The sequence below is a fragment of the Rhineura floridana genome, chromosome 2 (genome assembly GCF_030035675.1).
Source record: "Rhineura floridana isolate rRhiFlo1 chromosome 2, rRhiFlo1.hap2, whole genome shotgun sequence".
Classification (NCBI taxonomy): Eukaryota; Metazoa; Chordata; class Lepidosauria; order Squamata; family Rhineuridae; genus Rhineura; species Rhineura floridana.
This window is the reverse complement of record NC_084481.1, coordinates 18,659,526-18,678,288: the sequence shown is the minus strand read 5'-3', so window position 1 is coordinate 18,678,288 and position 18,763 is coordinate 18,659,526. Positions and strand designations below refer to the sequence as shown.

Genomic DNA, 18,763 nt, shown 5'->3' with positions numbered 1-18,763 from the left:
TCACCCATGGGTTAGTTCCTGTTTCTCAGCCTAACATACTCACAGGGTGGGGATGAGACTAAAATGGTAATAATCCTTAGGTCTGCCACTCTGAGCTCCTAGGAAGAAAGTTGGTTTGTAAACATTAATGTATTTTAAGTTGCTTGTCTACATCTGTTTATGTTTTTTGCACACTGAGCATTAAACAACAGAGACAGATGACAATTCAAAGGCCAAACTCACTTTGGACAACCAGACTGTCACTTGTAGATCATTCACAGCTTCCGAGAAATGGCCTGTGCTCAAACAGCTCAGCAGGGAAAAGCCAACTGCAGTGAGGCTAAAAGATGTTACACATTAAAAACTGGCAGCAGTATAACTAAAAGCAACATCATTTGGAGGATCCTTCAGTAGTGAGTCCCTGGAAATTCTGGACTGCATTGGGCTGGAGGAGGATGTGAGGAGTTGTTTAAGGTACATGATATGGATGTAACAAGCTGTTGTGACCCATGTCAGACCGACTGACAGTAGATTTCCAAGGTCTCAGGCAGAAGTCTTTTCCTGGTTGAGTTATGCTGAAATTTTTTTTTAAGTAGAATTATGAGACTTTGAACCTGGGACATGCAATCATATGCATTAACAGTGACCTAAAGATAAAGCAGGAGATATAGTAGAAATAGTTACGATACTAGGAGTTTTGAAAGGGCTTTGGGCTATGAAGAGACCCTGAAGGCTGAGAAGAACTGTGTGAGAAGCAGCAGCAGGGCAGAATGTATCTGTCCTGTACAAAGGCAGTGGTCAAAAAGCTCTTTGGATTAACAAATTTGGCCTTCCCATCTCAGAAATCATGAGGTCTAGTCTGCTGTACCAATGTTACCAACGTCCTCAGACAAAAGCTGAAAATAGTACCATAGTTGACCATGGTACAATTCTATAAGGTTCTGAGCAGTATATCCTCAAAATATGTCTTTCCAGCTATTGCTGGACTTCATCTTCCATCAGACTCACATCTTCCATCCTCACTGCATGGCCAATGGTCAGTGATGATGGGAACTGTAGTACAACAGCATAGGGAGAGCCATAGGGTCCCCACCCCTGTCTTACTGAAAATAACTTTGGCTGGTACTTAACTTTCCTGATTTCATCTGTTGTGGGTTTTATAAACCAAGTGGGATAGTTGCTACTGCTAGGGTTGCCACCTTTTAACATGCCAAAGAATGGACAGCTAAGATATAGTTGCTGAAAATCAGCAGTTGCGGAATTGGGGTATTATGATCATTAATCATTATTATTATATTAATAATTTAAATTTAACATCACCAATAATTGTGGAAACAGGAAACTAATACTAATAAGGGTCTGCATAAGACATGTTTACAGAGTGGATATGGCAAAGTAACAAGCCAGCAAACGTTGATCCTAAATGGGTGTATATCTGCTCATTATCTAGATGGGTGAGAACCAGAGACACTGCCCTGTGTTTTCTAATGGATGAGTGTAATATAACTTTGATAAATAATTACTTTGAGTTGAATCTAAAGTTCCAAGAAAGGCTGCCTGCACAATGGATTTTTCTCTTCCTTCCTGCAGCCCCCAAAATGACTCACTGGAGGGGTTGAAGGATCATCCTGAAATGTGTGGGTTATGGTGCAGCGGAGGGGAGGGGGAAATCACCCCAAATTAGACAGAGTCACTTTGAGCAAGCAACGTGAAATTCTCCACTTCTATCATAAGCCTGAGTTGTGTATGCTTCTCTGTAACCTGGATATTTGAAGATAAATTTTCTACTCTCTGTGTTTTAATTCCCCCGCCCCCAGCATGCTTAGTTGTTTGTCCTTGAACTGCCACCACAGGTGAGAATAGGATACCTAGAACCTACTTTGAACTGTAGAATCCAGGATGGTATCTTCTCTTTTGATCGCTGATGGGAGCAATTATTTTTACTTTCAGCAGTTTCTGTTTTCAACTATCTTTGATGGTTTCTCTCTAACATCGATATCCAGATTTACATTTGTTTGTTTGTATCTGCTATCCAGTCATCTGACCATCACAAAGCAAGAGCATTTTATATCCAATTACTTAGCTGGGAAAATGTTCTAATTTTATATTTTATATCTCTTGTTTGATTTTACAAGGTATCCCTTAGGTTTTGGGCTAGAAATTAGGGCAATGAATGATATCCTTTGTCACTCATGTTATTTTAGATTCACCCACCCCTTTAAAAATTGTTGATGGACAGTATACCATTTATAAAGCACTAGCTGAGAATGTTAATGGATATAATAGCCCTCAAAGCAGGAACAGAAAGCAGTCTCATTGTAAAGAAAGTAATGTCAAAGCATGCTGGTATGTCAATTTTATTTTCAAGCAAAATGTTAAATTGTCTAGAACTGAGTAGTTCCTGTATATGAAGAGACTCTTAATTGGAGTGGTATGTTGTCCCACAAGCCTGCTTTTTGCAAATTGGATATTAGGTAGAAATGTGAGATAACAAGATGAAATGTACAGAGAAGAAGCACTTTTACTCCGCTCTCATGTGCAGTAAATTGATGGAAAGAATGAATGAGATGTCGTGAAAAATGACAGGATGACTTTTGGCCCCTGAAAGACTAACAAATTTATCATGTCATAAGCAATTTGTTAGCTTTAAAGTGCCACAAGACTCTTTGATGTTTTCGCCTGGACAGACTAACGTTACTACCCATCTGCAAGATTATAACTATCCCTTACACACAATTCTTCAAAACATCCTGAAACAGCTAACCATCAAGGAGCCATTTAATACATCAGTCTGGATCGTACATAGGTCTTCTGTTAGCACAATGTGTGTGTGTGTGTGTGTATGTGTGTGTGTGTCTGCACTATGTCCCACACCGTTCCATCAGGGATAGATTTTCAGGGGGCACAAGGGAGCTTCAGTGGAAAGGGGAGGCGGGAAAGCCCTGTTGTTAGAATGGAACTCCATTCTATTCATGGAAGAGAAGTTAAGTTCTGAGCCATCATCTAAGAAGCCATAAGCAAGGATGAACAAATCTGTACATTTTCAGTTCTCTCAGTTGCTGTTTCTCTATTTTAAGTTCAGTCCATCACAGTTCTGCATCAGTTTGCTTTAATTTTTTTAAGTCTTCATGATAATTTGTCAGCATTTTAGTGCACATTTCTCCTAATGTACTAAATTTTGTGTGCAGTTTCCTTAAAATAATGAATTGTTATATGTTATTTTCACTAATATATGCATTTTAATGCACACCTTCCCCTAATATATAAGCTTCTGTACACTTTTTTGTTGTTGGAGAACTTCATTACAAAATTTGAAGAATGAACTTTGAAAAACAACGATGTTTTAGTTTATATGTTGTTTCAGGAAGTACGAATTAGCTGGGATTACCTCAAAATGTGAAGTGAAGTTAATTTCTTCCCTATCCCTACCAATAGGTACATACAGAAATATTTACATGACCAGTACCTGTGATTCTGATCTGTACTTTGCCACTTCATGGTGTTTGGTGGCCATACCCTTATTTTCTGTAGTAGTCTGAGCTTCTTAAATGCCATTGCAGAGCCAGTCCTACCATTAGCCAGAGTGAGGCAGTCACCTCAGGTGGTGGATGCTGGAAGTGTGGTCAGTGGCAGAAGCCCCCCATTGCTCTGAGCACCTCCTGTTAACCTATCCTGCACCCTGAAAGGAAGCCTGTTCCCCTCAGGTATGGCACTGGCCTTTCACCAGTATTAAAGTAAGATTCAACAGGCAGTCCAGCTGGCTCCCGTACAAGGAAAGAGAGTGAGGAGCTGCCATCTTGTTCTTTACCTCAGGCAGCAAATTGTTTTAGGCCCGCACTGTCTATAAGCACTGAATTCTATCAGGCTTTCTTTATTATTAAACATCTATCTTTCCTCCAAGGAGCTCAAGGTGACATATATAGTTCTCCTCTCCATTTTATCCACACAACAAGCCTGGTAGGTAGATTAGGCTGAGTCAGTGACTGCCCAACTGAGCTTTGTGGATGAGTGGGAATTTGAACCCTGGCCTCCCAGGTCGTAGTCCAACACTCTAACCATTACACCACACCAGCTTTCTTAAATGTTGCACTCAAATAGCTTTGTGTATGCATCCTAGCAATGTAACTAATAATGTACCAATATCTCATTGGCAGCCAAACCATCTGTGACAGCTTGGATGGATATGCACACCAAAATGATTGTGGGAGAAAATTGTGGTTCTGCATTTTTCTCAGTGTGGCTATTTAATTCTTCTGACTCTCTTGGCTCTCTTGAGTCCTAAAATGAAACTCATTGTTATTCCACAGGAATAAATGAAATAATCCTCAGCATTATTTTTTTTTTAAGTAATATAGCATTACTTACAAATATACAATATCCTACTTGGGGTGTGAAGTGACATTTCGTGTTCAGGAATGGACACCGGAGTTCCACAATATGCCCAGGCCACCTTTAAATGGGATGCGTGCTCTTAGATGGCTGTCTGCTTTATTCTACAATGTGCAAAGAAGAGGCATGGACTGAGTCTCTGCTACCATGCATATTTATTTATTTAATGAAAATGTTATGCCACCATCCTCCCATGAAAAGAACTCTCAACGCCCAATATGTTTCAGTTTTCCTGGGGATTCCTCTACTTATACCTCTGTCAAATATCTTAAAAATTTCCTCCTTCCCTACAGACCCTCTTGAGTATTAGGATTAGCAGAGGGGAGGCCTCTTGGTAATTTTGTCACCCTCAGAAGTTCAGGTGGTGACAGCCCCTGTTGAACTCCCTCCCCACAGAGGTGCGTGTGGCACCTTCACTATACAGTTTTCAGCAGGTGCTGAAGACATACCCCTTTACCTTGGCTTTGGACATTTGAGATGTATATTTTTAGGGCCCAGCCTATTCTTGTGACTGTAATTTGTTTTAAATTGTTTTTAATGTTACCCTGGTATTTTAGGATGAAGGGCCAGTAATAAATCAAATTAATAATAGCTATCGGGTTTTTCTCTTTTAAGAATTAGCAGCTCCGTGACATCATGGGGCCCCACCCCACAACATCACTACACCCTGCTGAGGTTTTAGGATGCCACAGACTTGATAATCCTAGTGGAGCTTGTATATTGGAGAGATCAAGGTAGGGTTAAAGCTACTTCATGTCCCTGAGGATGTCAACCACTGAGTATTAAACCTCCTATCTGTGTAGCTTTGACCTTTCACCTGACTAGCAAGTTGCTGGGTTCTGTTTCTTAGTCACACTAGTTTCAGGATGGTACTAGTCAAATGAAGGATGACAGAGTACAAGAGAATGTTGGTAATGTATAGGTTCTGTCATACATAATGTATATCAAAGCAGTTATCAACATTCTAGCACACTAGTCACCTACAGCCAAGCGTTTCCATTGGCCATACCTGGAGGGGGAACAGGTTGATCTGCCAATTAGTTGCAAAATCTCTTTGAAGCTGATTTTTTTTAAAAAAGCACTCAAGCTGCTCCCACCAGGTTTTACAGTAAAAAGGGGCAGGATTTGACTAGTGTCATATGCCCCCATTTTCAGAAGAGAGAGGTGAAGACGCACTGGAACTGGCAGAACAATGTGTCTCTACCCTAATAGACATAGATATGACTTGGATCTGAACTTTCCTTCCGTGAATGGATCTTCTCCCCCCTACCTTCTGCAGTGCCCTGAAAATCAGTTCCTGTTGATTGGGGGACCATTGGGAATTTTGTGAGATATGAGTGGAGAGGGAAATTGGAACAGAATTGGAATTTGGAACAGAGGAACAATTTGTCATCTGAGCCATTCATATAGATATGAATTGATGTGCAAATCTAACTTGAGATTTGCCAATCCACATAAGCATCACTGACTGAGGCACATCTGTAAGCTAGCTGCATGATTCCCGAAGTCTGTGTTAATAATTTTCAGTTATCACAAGTTCATGCATTTAAAACAAACCAATGAACAAGCATGGGCCACATACACAAATGCTCCCATACCGAAAGGTACAAAACAGCCCTCAGAGTCTTAAGCCCTTTTCAGATGGTGAAATCAATAAGCTTTGATGAGTAAGGGTGGGAAGTTTTATGTAACTATGCTAACCTCTGCAACAAACAAACAAACTTGCATACTGTTGCTGTTCTGCTAGAGTCCTCCTTGTCATTCTAAAGTTGCTGCTTTTTCTTTTCGGCACAGGGAGCTGCTGTTTCCTGGCATAGCATCTGTTTTCAATAGCTTACACACCAAGGCTGCTGACAACAAGGAGTCTGATTGTGTGCTCCTTGACCCAAGTTCCAGCCTGTTGTTTCTGGCAGTGCTTTCCACTCTCATCAACTCTGCCTGCACTAGAGGGACCAGCAAGTAGTCCTCACCCTGAGAAATGGCTGAGAGCATTCTCTACTTCTCACACTCTTCAGAGCCATTACTTGTGACAAGGAACAAATGCTATCACACATCAGCCAGCCTATGAGTCATTGACAATGCTCCACAATAATCTTAACATCATTTGGGCTTCCCATATCACCCTTTAATGAAGTTATTAAGAATATATTATTAGAGCACCAGAGTGGTATTGGGAGTTGCATGGGGAGGGGAGAACTGGATTAAAATCCATTATATCTGTCAACTCTTAAACTATAGTAAACCAATCATGTATAAAGCCCAGAAATATACCCAGGAAATAGTGTTCCCAGTATAATCACCTATACCATAAGAGCCTGTCTATAATTTTTTTTCCCAGTGGTAGATTTTTTTTAAACTTTGGGGCAACACCATGTGTCACCCAAATCAGGCCAAAATACATTATCAAAGGGAAGGCTTATGTTGTTTGATATCAGCCAGGACTTGATCACATTTATTAATTACATTTCTGAGAAATCAACAGTGACTATAAGGATGCAATTCTATACACACTTACCTGGATGTAAGTACCATTGAACTCAGTGGGACTTACTTTTGAGTAAACATGCATCAAGTTGCACTGCTAAGCAAACTATGATGTTTCAGCTCATATGGAGTAAAATAATGTTCCCTCATATATCTTGGAATAATTTTATTTAATACATATATGCAGATCCAATCACGTATTTTCATAGGCATCTCACCCACTAAAGCTTTTACCCATCTTTTTGAGGGCAACTGTAAGCATCAGTTTAATTATAAATTTTTCCCCCTACGGATCCTATACAGGTGGTATGAATAAAGGTTCATATTGAGTAGATTCTCTTACAATATAGGGATTAACTCCCATTGATTTCACACAGTCTACTCTAAGCATGCATATGTCCAAATTCAACCCTGTGTTGGATTACCATCATTCAGATGTAGTCTGAAAACATATCTGTTCACCCAGAGATTAGGTACTTGAAGGCGGGGGAGCAACTAAATGTGTTGTAAGTTGTTTTTCTTTTTTGTAATGGTTTTATGATGTTGTGGTGTTTATGATGTTTTACAGCCTCCCTAGGCTCATTTGAGAGGAATAGCAGGATGAAAACTGAAATGATGTTCTTTTTTCAATTCATGTTGGGTTAAGTATATACTATTTTGCCTGCCTTGATTTTGAATTCTTTTATAACTAGATCTATTTCAGCAGTAGGTGAAGAGCAGGGGTGGGGAACCTGTGGTCTTCCAGTTGTTGTTGGATTCTAAGTTCCAGCAGCCACAGCAACCATGGCCAAAGGTCAGGGATGCTGGGAATTGTAGTCCCAGGGTATGGTCTGAAGGGACCACAGCTTGGAAAAGTTACTTTTTTAAACTACAACTCCCATCAGCCCTAGCCAGCACTGTATAGGGTTTTAAAGGTCAACACCAACACCTTGAATTGGGCTCGGTAAGCCACTGGTAACCAGTGTAGATCTAACAACACCGGAGTGATGTGATCCCAGCGGCGGCTATGCTTAATCAAGCATGCCGCCGCATTCTGTACCAGTTGTAGCTTCCGGACCGTTTTCAAGGGTAACCCCACATAGAACGCATTACAATAGTCCAAGCGAGAGGAGACCAGGGCATGTACCACCTGTGGGAGTAGATGTATGGGAAGGTAGGGCCGCAGCTGTTGTATCAGATGTAATTGATACCATGTTGGCTACCCCTTTATAACTATACACCCGAGCACCCACAGATGAAACTGTGAACAGACTCCATTGAAAAACATTGCCTTTGGGATGACTGGGAACACAGTTCTACCTGTGATGGCCTATTCACACTTGCAAGCTATCACTTACTGATGCTGTACCTGAGTGATGAAAGTGCATATGTGATGCAGCCCTGACCCTTATTCACAAACCAATCCTATCTGTTACAATTACATTTGTACCCAACTTTCCACCCCAAAGCAGTATCCATGATTCCCACATTTTAATGTCCCAACAGCCCTGTGAGGTAGGTCAGCCTGAAAAATAATGACTGTCTCAAGGCCAAACAAGGAGCTTCGTAACTGAGTGGGGATCTGAATCTGGGTCTAAATCCAACAACGTGACTACTATACCCTTTTGTTCAAGATTCTTATGCTTTAAAAAAAAATAAGCAGAAAAGTTCTCCCTCCTTCAGAAAAGCTATTCTATTGATGCATGACTCTTCTGCTCCTTCATTACATTTGTATGGTTATCAAGCTGCTGAAACAGGACTGAGGCTAGTGTTGTGATAGCAATGTGAAGGCCATAGCTCCAGCTGCTCCTCAGAAATAACCAGCTATACACAGCCTAAGAAACAACCCTCTGCTTATATCTGTGGAAAAACACAGTAGCTGATTAATCTGGATGCATTTGACTTCTGAGATTCCACTGCTATTGACTGGAGGTCATAAAAACCTGATAGGAATTTGCCACATATCAAGAGAACAAAGTTGCAAGGCTATCTGGCAGAATACCCATGTTTTCTCAGCTGTCTAGCCAGTTCTTTCTTATTTTGTAATTTTGCTGATTTTTATATATACGCAGTGGAGATATTACAAATTGAAGTTGTAATAGGTTCCCTACCACCACCTTTCTGTATAACTTGGCCAAGTTTGAAAGGAAAGCAGCTCTAATTGTCCACTTCAGAATCAAGACCGGTTTTGAATTCTTCTGATGATTCAGATTATCATCCTGATACCGGCTTTGTCTTTTAACAGCAACTGTTCGCAATAAGTAGAAATGGTGTAAGAGGAATGTGGTAATGCAGATATTAGGGTTTTAAAAGATACTAATTGTTCCACTGCTGTTGCTTCCAACATCTTGGAGAGACCGAACAGAATAAAGTATATATGATCTTATCTGAGATATCTTCAAAACTGTTCAGTGTTGTTTGGCTTAAGAGTCAAATGAAACTCTTCACCTCATGCATATACACCATGTGGAACACGGATTTTACACTTTTAGTGAGCCAGGTTAGCATTAGCAGCCCAGAACAAGCAGAAATTTGCAGAGCGCAGGGAATGGTCATAGCTCAGTGGTAAAGCATCTGCGTTGCATGCAGGTGGTTCCAGATTCAAATCCCTGGCACCTCCGGGTAAGGTTGGGAGAGACTCTCTGTCTGGAACCCTGGAGAGCCCTGCCAATCAGTGTAGGCAATAATGAGCTAGATGGAGCAGTGGTCTGATTGCATATATGGCAGCTTTCTTAGTTCCTATGTCTGAAGCAGAGCTTGGAAAAGTTACTTTTTTGAACTACAACTCCCATCAGCCCAATCCAGTGGCCATGCTGGCTGGGGCTGATGGGAGTTATAGTTCAAAAAAGTAACTTTTCCAAGCTCTGGTCTGAAGGCAGATTATACTCTTCTGAAGTGACGTTTGCTTTAACCTACAAGTAAAGGAGACTGCTTAGAAACCACATAGAAACCATTTGGGACATGCATGTAATAAATATTTGTTAATATATATTTATATTCTTGGCAGACCTCTGAGATCTTGTAAAATAGGGATGGGGAATCTGTGGCCCTCCAGAGATGCTGCCCCAGCCTACATGGCCAATGGTCAGGAGTGACAGGAGCTCGACTCCACTAAAATCTAGAGGACCACAAGTTCCCCATCTTTGTGTCAAAACATTATTCTGTTGCTTTTCAGATCATGACTCTTCATTACCAAGATTATTTTTAGGAGCCTTTGGTTTAAAGAAATATTTTAAAAAATGGTAAAACATTCCATTCTGGCTTGGTGGAATGGTAGCTTTTGTGGAAGAGGTCTAGCTATGAAGACAAAGAGAGAAAGCACTATTCAGACAGGGAGGGCTGCAGACATGATTTGATCAGGCTGCTTGGTCTGAATATACGAGTCCAAGAGTGCAATAGGAGACAGCCAGGCAGGCAGGGTCAACCATTTAAGATGTGTGTGAAGGGAGGAGCTAGGGCCCGCTGGATGATACTGGTCTACAGTTCTCTCCATTTGGCCAGGCCATGCTGGCTGGGGCTGATGCAAGTTGGAGTACAAAAAGAACAATGGGAGGGCCATAGTGCCCCCGTCCCTGATTTAAGGGCATTGCTTTTGCCACCAACATCAGGGATGAGACTGCTGGGACCATCAAGGGGCAAGTTTTCCACCTGCCTTGCCCCACCCCTCTGCCTTGGCCTTATCAGGAGGAGCTGCAGACTGAAGGGTACTGCTGCAGGGGTGAGACTGTGCTGGGACCATCAAGGGACAAGTTTTCCACCTGCTTTGCTCCCTCACCCCTGCTCTCAGTGACATTTTTCTGGGCACTGTCCCTTACCAGGAAGATGAATGCTTTTGGACAGCTGTTGATGGTTTTTCGAAATACTATAATTTTGTTAGTTTGATTTTGTATTTGTGTTTTTTATTTGTGTGTAAGCCGCCTTGGGGGCCTTTTTGGCCAAAAGGCGGCCTAGAAATAAAACATAACATCAGGCCTGGAAACAGCAAACGATATGTGTTTAACTTACTTTAAGTGGATACACCTATCACCCAACATCCTCTCATTATGTAGAACCAATGTGTAGGAAATACACACGCACACACCGCTTGAAACTTAATTGCATTTGCTCTCAAAACTTCCACTCTCCAAGTGGCATAAATGTGAAGCCTTTGCCACTGTCTCTCAGCCCTACCTTCCTCACAGTGTTGTTGTGAGGATAAAAGGGTGTGTGTGTGAATGTATGCCACCATGAGCTCTTTGGAGGAAAGATGGGATAGAAATATAATAACAAAAAGTAAAATTAAATAAAAGTAAAATCACATTTCAAAACTTGTGTTGAACTGAGTTGACAATCTTATAGTGCTTCTAGAGGTGGCTAAATTTAACCTTGCGAAACAGACATCCGTATGATCATATCTGACAACGACATTCAGGGAAACAGTTAAGTACTTTTTGAGGGTTGTGGATTATCAAACAAAGGTAGAAAGGAACCATCTGATAGATTGTATGGAACATTCCTTGACAGAAGTATCACTAGGGTGAATAATAAGATATATTTTAAGGTAGTTGAAAAGTCAAATATCAGCTTTTCAGGTCTTCAGGGAGGGCAACAGGAGAGCCAGAGTGGTATAGTTCCAGCTTTTTTTATTGGCCCTGTATCTGCAGCCTAGCACAGTAAAGCACATTCCTTAACCTGAGAGAAATACCTCCTGTTGCCACCCCTTTGCATTCAGGAAAGCAACTGGTGATTATTCAGTGGGGTGTGGTGGAGGTGATGACAGCTCATTTTGGTTACTGCCAGCAGGTAGCTGCCACCACCACCTCCAAATGCTCTAGAACAAGGGCCCTAGCCTTTTTGGATCCATGGGCACATTTGTTGTGGACACCACAAAATACCTATTTAACTGAAGAAAAGCTAGTGATTCTCAGAAACCCCTCCCCCCAAACAGGCAAACATCTACACACCCAGTCCAAAGAAACAGTGAACACAGACAAAAAAAAGAGCAGGCCTTCCCCCCCCTCCAAAATAGGCAATCACCATAACAAAAAAAGCAAACCCACCCCCCCTTTAAACAAAAAATAAACATTGGGAGGGACAAGGGGCCTTGGCTGGCACCGTGGAGAGGTATCTGAAGGCACCTCATTGTGGATCCCAGCTCTGGAATTATGCTATATCCAGGGTATTTTTGGTGTGTGTAAGAGGCATTCAGTAACTAACAGCACTAAAGTTAAAAACAGGATAAAGGGCCATGCTGCTGCTGCTACTGCCAGTTACCAACACATTGGTCCCCTTTGCACAAGGACTTCTGCTTGTGCAATGGAATTTCCTGTCTCACTCCTCTCCCCACATGCCCTCCCATGCCCCTGTATCTGCTGCAGAACAGATTTTGGGGAGGTGCATAGAGTGTGGGGGGGGGGGGAGGAGTGGGAGAGAAAGTTCCGTTCTGCAAGTGGAAGTGTTTGAGCAAACAGGACAACTTTGTTGGATACAACCTAAAGTCCCCTGCACTTTTGAAGAATCCAGCTCTCCCATTCCTTTAATCTCACACCAAAATTCTTAAGAACTTTAGGTTCAGCCATTCAATAGTGCTGCCAGGGGAGAACAGAGGAGGCATAGGACTCTTCCCGGACTTTACATATGCTTTCCCCAAAGGGTCATTTATGAGGTTACTTTTCTGCTGGGCCCAAGTCATTTTGCTGCCTGAAGCAGATCCCTTGCCAGAGCCAGTACCTTAAAAAGTCTTGTTGAACTCTTCAGATGCTAATTCCTGCCTTCATCTCTCTCTCCCCCATGGTGCCACCTGGAAGAAGTTGCTTCGTTCCACTGCAGAGTTGGGGTATGGAGCAGAAATGGCTAATGACAACACCACTGCTGCTTGGGTAGATTTTCCACTTCAGCAGGAATTTCCAGATATCCTTTTCTTATGGATTCAAGTTTGTTTTAAAATATTGGGGAATAACTTTGATACCCTGCATAGGGCTCATTTCCTGCCTTCAGGCATCTTCTTCCTAGCACCCTTCATGTACTTACAGAACTTCTCCTGTCCCTGCCTCCATCTTACCAATTTGTTCCTTGACTTTTTTTAAAAAAAATAAAAATATTGGATTCAGGAGAAGCAAAGCAACAATTCAGCATGCAAATCAAGTATGCTTATGCAAAGTAGGCAATTTGTAATATTGATTAATGCGTGTAATTGGGCTTGATTGCAGAATCTGAGTCCTCTCGGTAGACATTGGATATTGCTGTATCTCACAGTTTGAATGGTTCTGCATATATGACTCACATATTTCTATCAGCAATCACACCTATGATAAACAGATTGTAGTCTCCAGCTTCATGGCTGATTGACAGTACAACTAAAACTACAGTCCTATGCACACTTACTTGGAAATAATCCCCACTGAATGGACTTAGTTCCAAGTAAAATGCATAGGATCAAGCTGAACTTTGATTATGCTTCTATATTACAGATCGCTAACCTATTTGTCAGGTTTTGATAAGACAGCATTTATTGTTGACTTTCATTTGCTCTTTTATAAAGCATCTGGAAGACCAGGGTTCAGATCCCTGCTCTGCCATGAAGCTCACTTGATGGCCTTGGGCCACTCACAGTTTCTCAGCCTAACCTACCTTACAGGGCTATTGTCAGGATAAAACGGGGAGGAGAACCACATATACCCATTTGAGCCCCCTGAAGGAAAGATGGGATATAAATGCAACAAATAATAAATACATTTAAGTACATCTAACAAACCAAATGGGAAAACAATGTTTAAAGTATTTATTTAAATTTTAAATAACTGGTTCTGTAAATAATTGGGGCACAGCCCAATGGAACTTGAGCAATGGGAAAGATTTAAACCTGTATTCCATTTTCCCATTTAAATCAATGGGACTTAAATGTGCTTAACTGTAGCTGGACTGTTCTTGTAGGTATGTATTATGATAATTAATATCTGGGAGCTGGGAGTTCACCTCGTCCCATTTCTTTGCCGCCAGTGTCCTTGCCACCACGGCTTGTGTTGCTCTTCCTCGCTGCTTGACACCACCCGCTTCAGCACCAGCATGGCCATCTTCAGCCTCCTCCTCAAGCCTTTGTCCTGCTTCTTTGTCTATCAGATGTGCCGGGAGTGTGGAGGAGAGTGTGCCTTGAACCTAGACTGGGAAGGTTCATCGGAGAGACATGTTTCCCGGGATGGTGTTGACTCTGCTGCTGTTTCCCTTGTCTGCCACTGCTGGGCCGGCTTCCTCCCTCTGTTTCTTCTAGAGGGGCTTTTCTCGCTTTGTGTGTGTCTCTGCCAGTTTGGAGATGGGCATTTGCCTCCCATCTTTTATCCTGGGCCCTTTTTAGAAGGCCAAGAAGAGAGAGGAGTGAAGTTTTGCTTTGTGATTTGTTAATGTATTTTATTGGATGTTGTAACTGCTGTTTTTTGTAAATTGTATTGTTTTTATTGATGTATTTTTATATTTGTGTTAATTTTTTTTTGTAAGCCGCCTTGAGGGCCTTTTGGCCAAAAGGCGGGGTAGAAATAAACAATAATAATAATAATAATTAATCATTTGATATGCATATTGGATGGTTTGAAAACCAGGATTCTGTTCGGGGTGTAAAGTTTTAGCACTAAGGTTACTATTGCTGATAAAAATTAAAGTATGTAAGATGAATGACACAATGATGGGCAAGCCAAATTTTCTTTGGGAAAGTTAATTTTAACCTGATTCAATTGCATCTCTCTTTTTGATGTGGTCATTGGGACTTAATGAATAACCAAATGATATTTCTACTGATATATCATGCTACAGGAAACATTTCTCACATTATGTTGAGCAAGCCAAGACATTTAGGCAGATGCTAGGCTGTTACTCCCCTATTAGGATAGAGTGCAAGATGACATGCATTTCTTGGGGACAGAAATGCAAACCTACAATGTCAGGCTTGCTGACAGAGCAATCCTAAACATGTTTACTCAGAAGGGAGATTGTCATTGGTACTGAGTGACTCTTCAGTAAGTGTGTGCTTAGGATGGCAGCCCAAGAAGTATTATAAATCTTGCTAAGACCACATCCCTCTGGTGTTGAACATACCTGTGGGCACGGATGGGGATATTGCTCTGTGCACTGGCTCTTCTCTCAAGCGGATGCACTTGGCTCAGTCTCAAGAAGGCCACCATGGTGCAAGGCACAGGTGGGGCACATGCACTGCCTACAGAAGATCCTAGATTCAAACTCTGCCATCTCCAGGTAGGGCTGGGAAACACCTCTGTTGTCATGGGCCCCATGGAGAACTCATGGCAAAGCAAGGAGGAGGAGGAAGACTGGGATCCTGGGGAGGGATCTAGCAGCCTGCAGAGAAAGGGAGCTGAGACTTGAGGACTTGAGTAGTCTGGTCAGTGACAGTCCCATTGATGAGGAGGTAGAGCCGGATGTGGAGCCATTCCTCACCTGCCTCTTGACCCTGCCTGCTCACCTGAGATGCCTCCATTATAGCTTCCAGGGGATAGGGAGTTGGAGGCACAGCCACTGGAGGTGGCTGAAGCTAACTTGTCTGAACTGTCTCCGCTCCTGTTGCCAAGGCCATGCCAGAGAATGTGCAGGCACAAACAGACTGAGCCATCTCCCCAGCCCCTGAGGAGTGTACGTTTGCTTGGGAGACAGTTCCTGCATAAGTAGAGAGCTCATCCTGAGTCTACTTAAGTGGGTTCAGGAGGCATGTTGAGTTGCTGCGACAACGTATTTGTTTGAGTAGCTTTACCTAGCCATGCCTTGTGTAAGCTCATCTATGAACACTCCAAGTTTAGACTTAGCATTAAACATAACAGAGAAAAACACACCATGAGTCCGAGTCTGAATTTAACAGGACTGGCCAGGACCACTGTCTGAAAGCATGAAAAGTCGCTGCCAGTCAAGTATAGTCAATACCGAACTAGAAGGATCAATGGGCTTCCTTCATATAAGGCTACTTCCTATGTACCTCCTATGTATTATTTGTACGGTATTTCTTTCAGTGGGAGTTAAAAAAAAAATCTAACAGAGCCATAAACTATGCCTCTTTTTGGTCACTGCCAAAATGGCTACGATAAATGAATTTTTGGATTGATTCCCCTTTTCTGCTTGTGTATGTCTAAGTGCTGAACTGCCTCAATAAATTTATGCCTGCTTTTATATGCAGAATGATGTCTGAACATAGCTGCTCACCTTAACAAAGTGTTATGTTGCACAGTGTAATGTTCCTCCCCTGACACCACCTGTCAGGCTCCCACCCGTGGCTCCCACCAGGGAGAAACATACTTTTTTATTTTTTCTTTAGCTCACCCTAGGACAGATCTCACAAGATCACACTGCTAGGCAGCACCACCAGTCACTCCCTGTAAACAATATTGCCAGAGACTTTGCCTTAGTCTCCCTATGGCTTGTTACTTTGTGTCTGGGTGCCCTTGCTGTCCACAACCCCTTGTATCTTTGTCTATAAAGCATACAATCCTGGGTTGCTCTGGATACTTGACAATGTTACAATATCTCCCTTCACCGCTGCCACCATATATTTGATACTGTTTTCCTCCAGCTTTGGTAATTACCTTGCCCGCCCTTCCGGTCTGTGCATCCCCAGCCAAGGATCAGGCTTTTGGTAAACCAACAAAAGTATTTATTTGATAACACCAGGAAATAAGATTACTTTAGGAATGTTTAACAAGCGTATGGTTTCATATAGTGTCACTCTTATGTTTCCAGTTATATATATTCTGTCCAAATATCAGTCTAGTAGAATCCAAACCTCCCTCAGAACTCTGTCAACTCAATTCCAACTGCCTCCCACTTCAACTCCTTTCCAATCACTCTCCTCTCAACTCCCCCCAACCAACCTCTCATTTATACCTTCAGCCATTCAAAACACTCAGCCAACATTCTGCCGCATTCTAGCCCATGTACTTCCCCCTCTTACTCCACTCACTATATATCCCTATATAAACCTGCACTTACCATATTTACAGCTTTTAACATATAAGGACATCACACTCAGCACAGGCTTTGGGCAACACAAGCAAATGAGCATGGTGTGATGGTGGTACGTGTGGATAGATGCGATGTCTGATTCAAAGGCAATTGAACCATCCAGTGCTGTTTCTGAGACTACAGGGCCTCCATCTTCCACTCTTTTTTAAATGTGGTAGCTTCTACTCAATCCATCTTGTGTCATACTTTGCCTCTTCTTTAAAGAACTTACAGGGATAAGTAAAGGATCGTTATAGAAAAGACACATTCATTTAGATATACTGTGTGGCTCCTGCACAGCACCCTTGTCCTTCTGCTGGCATATCTGACATGCGGTATTCTCAAGATCTGCTGGCATAGCAGGGCTTCTGTCCAATAGTAGAGCTCCTCAGCTGGCAGATCTTCTGTATGAGATTCTGCTCTGAAACAGCATTTTCCTTCCCCATTATATTTATATTTAACAGGATCTATATATCGCTTAATCATCAACACATCTAAGCAATTTATTTAAAATATTGATTAAAATGTTTGATTGCTGAACCCTGCCTTCCCTTTCCCTGTGTCTGCTCAGGACAGAGATTTGTCCTCTCATATTATTTAAAGCATCATACAGACAAAGTGATATATAAATAAATAATCCTGTGATTCACACTCTTTTAATTCCTGCACAATTCTCTTTCTTGCAGTTTCTTTCTTATTTTAAAAGCTGACTAGCATATCTCTCGCCTAGGTGTGTGCTGTTTTCTCAATTTAGAGATGACCTGCATCCGAATTACTGTTAATCCAGAAGAATTCTTCTAAGGCTGTGTACATATTACAGTTTAGTGTGCATTCAGTGTGCTCTGTGTGCTGGGTTTTTTTAGCACTGTACACACGACATCAACCCAGATCTAGACATATCTCATTTCTTTCTATGAGTTAATGCATTTTTCCACAAATAAGTTTTGATACAGGAAGAGTTTAAAACTGAATAAATTCACACCTCAGTCCCATGTGTAGAAATGGTAATTCATAGTGCAACCCTATACATATCTATTCAGAAGTAAGTTCCATCAAGTTCAATGGTCTTTACTCCTAGGTAAGTCTATACGGGATTGCAAACTTAATGGCCTCTGATTTAGCAGTACAAATTGAAACTGTAACATTAGTAATCTTTATGAAGGAATATACTTATTAAGTTTAAATCTTTATATTTTTCTTAATGTGCCTTCCTCTAGATTTTAACACCTTAAAAACACTTTACTCCTGGTTTTAAGTGGTTAAAAATCTAGAGGGAGACACATGTTGAGGGAAGGATGAAGAATGACTCTCAAACAAAAGTGTACATAAGGAAAATCTGGTTTTGGAAATGCCCCCAGGATGGGTAGATGAAGAAAATAAGATATGTAGATGATGGCTGCGAGCAACTATGCTGTGGTTCTTTTAGTGAGCAGATATGATAAGATACATCAAAGACACATAAGCATTGTTTCAAACAGCTTGGAATGAGCAACTTGTTGGAGACATCTAGCCTACTGCAGTGTTTACTTCATTTTGACAATAAGAATGTGAATATTAAGGTTGGTTGAAACAGTACTTAAGGTTAAAGAGGGCTTCTCCCCTCTCTTTGAAATCTAAAAAAAAAAGGGGGGTGGACATTTATTCCTACTAAGAAAAACTAAGGCTGTTCACATGTTTCTCCTCTGCGGTATATTGTAATGGAGCAGCCAGTTCTATAAATGACCCTAACGAGACAGTGGAATGTACATACGATTAACACATTGCCACTATTCTACACTAGCTTGCTAAGAGTTTGAGCTGGGAAATTCTAAACAACTCTGACTTCACTATGGGACTTATTAGGTGGCCTTAGACTCTCACCTTTAGCTAATATCATATGGGCAGACTTCAGGATTATCGGATCTATTTTTTTTTATGAGAAGCCAAAGATCTACCAACCAGAGCTAGATGTAGATGGCATACA

General features: G+C 41.5%; 1 long non-coding RNA gene across 1 annotated transcript; it reads left to right on the top strand.

The window, feature by feature from the left end:
* Positions 1–326: 326 nt before the first annotated feature.
* Positions 327–16,064, top strand: LOC133376243 (uncharacterized). Its single transcript, XR_009760434.1, has 3 exons — positions 327–453; positions 12,618–12,689; positions 13,810–16,064. It is a non-coding gene; the product is annotated as an uncharacterized LOC133376243 (long non-coding RNA).
* Positions 16,065–18,763: the final 2,699 nt, after the last annotated feature.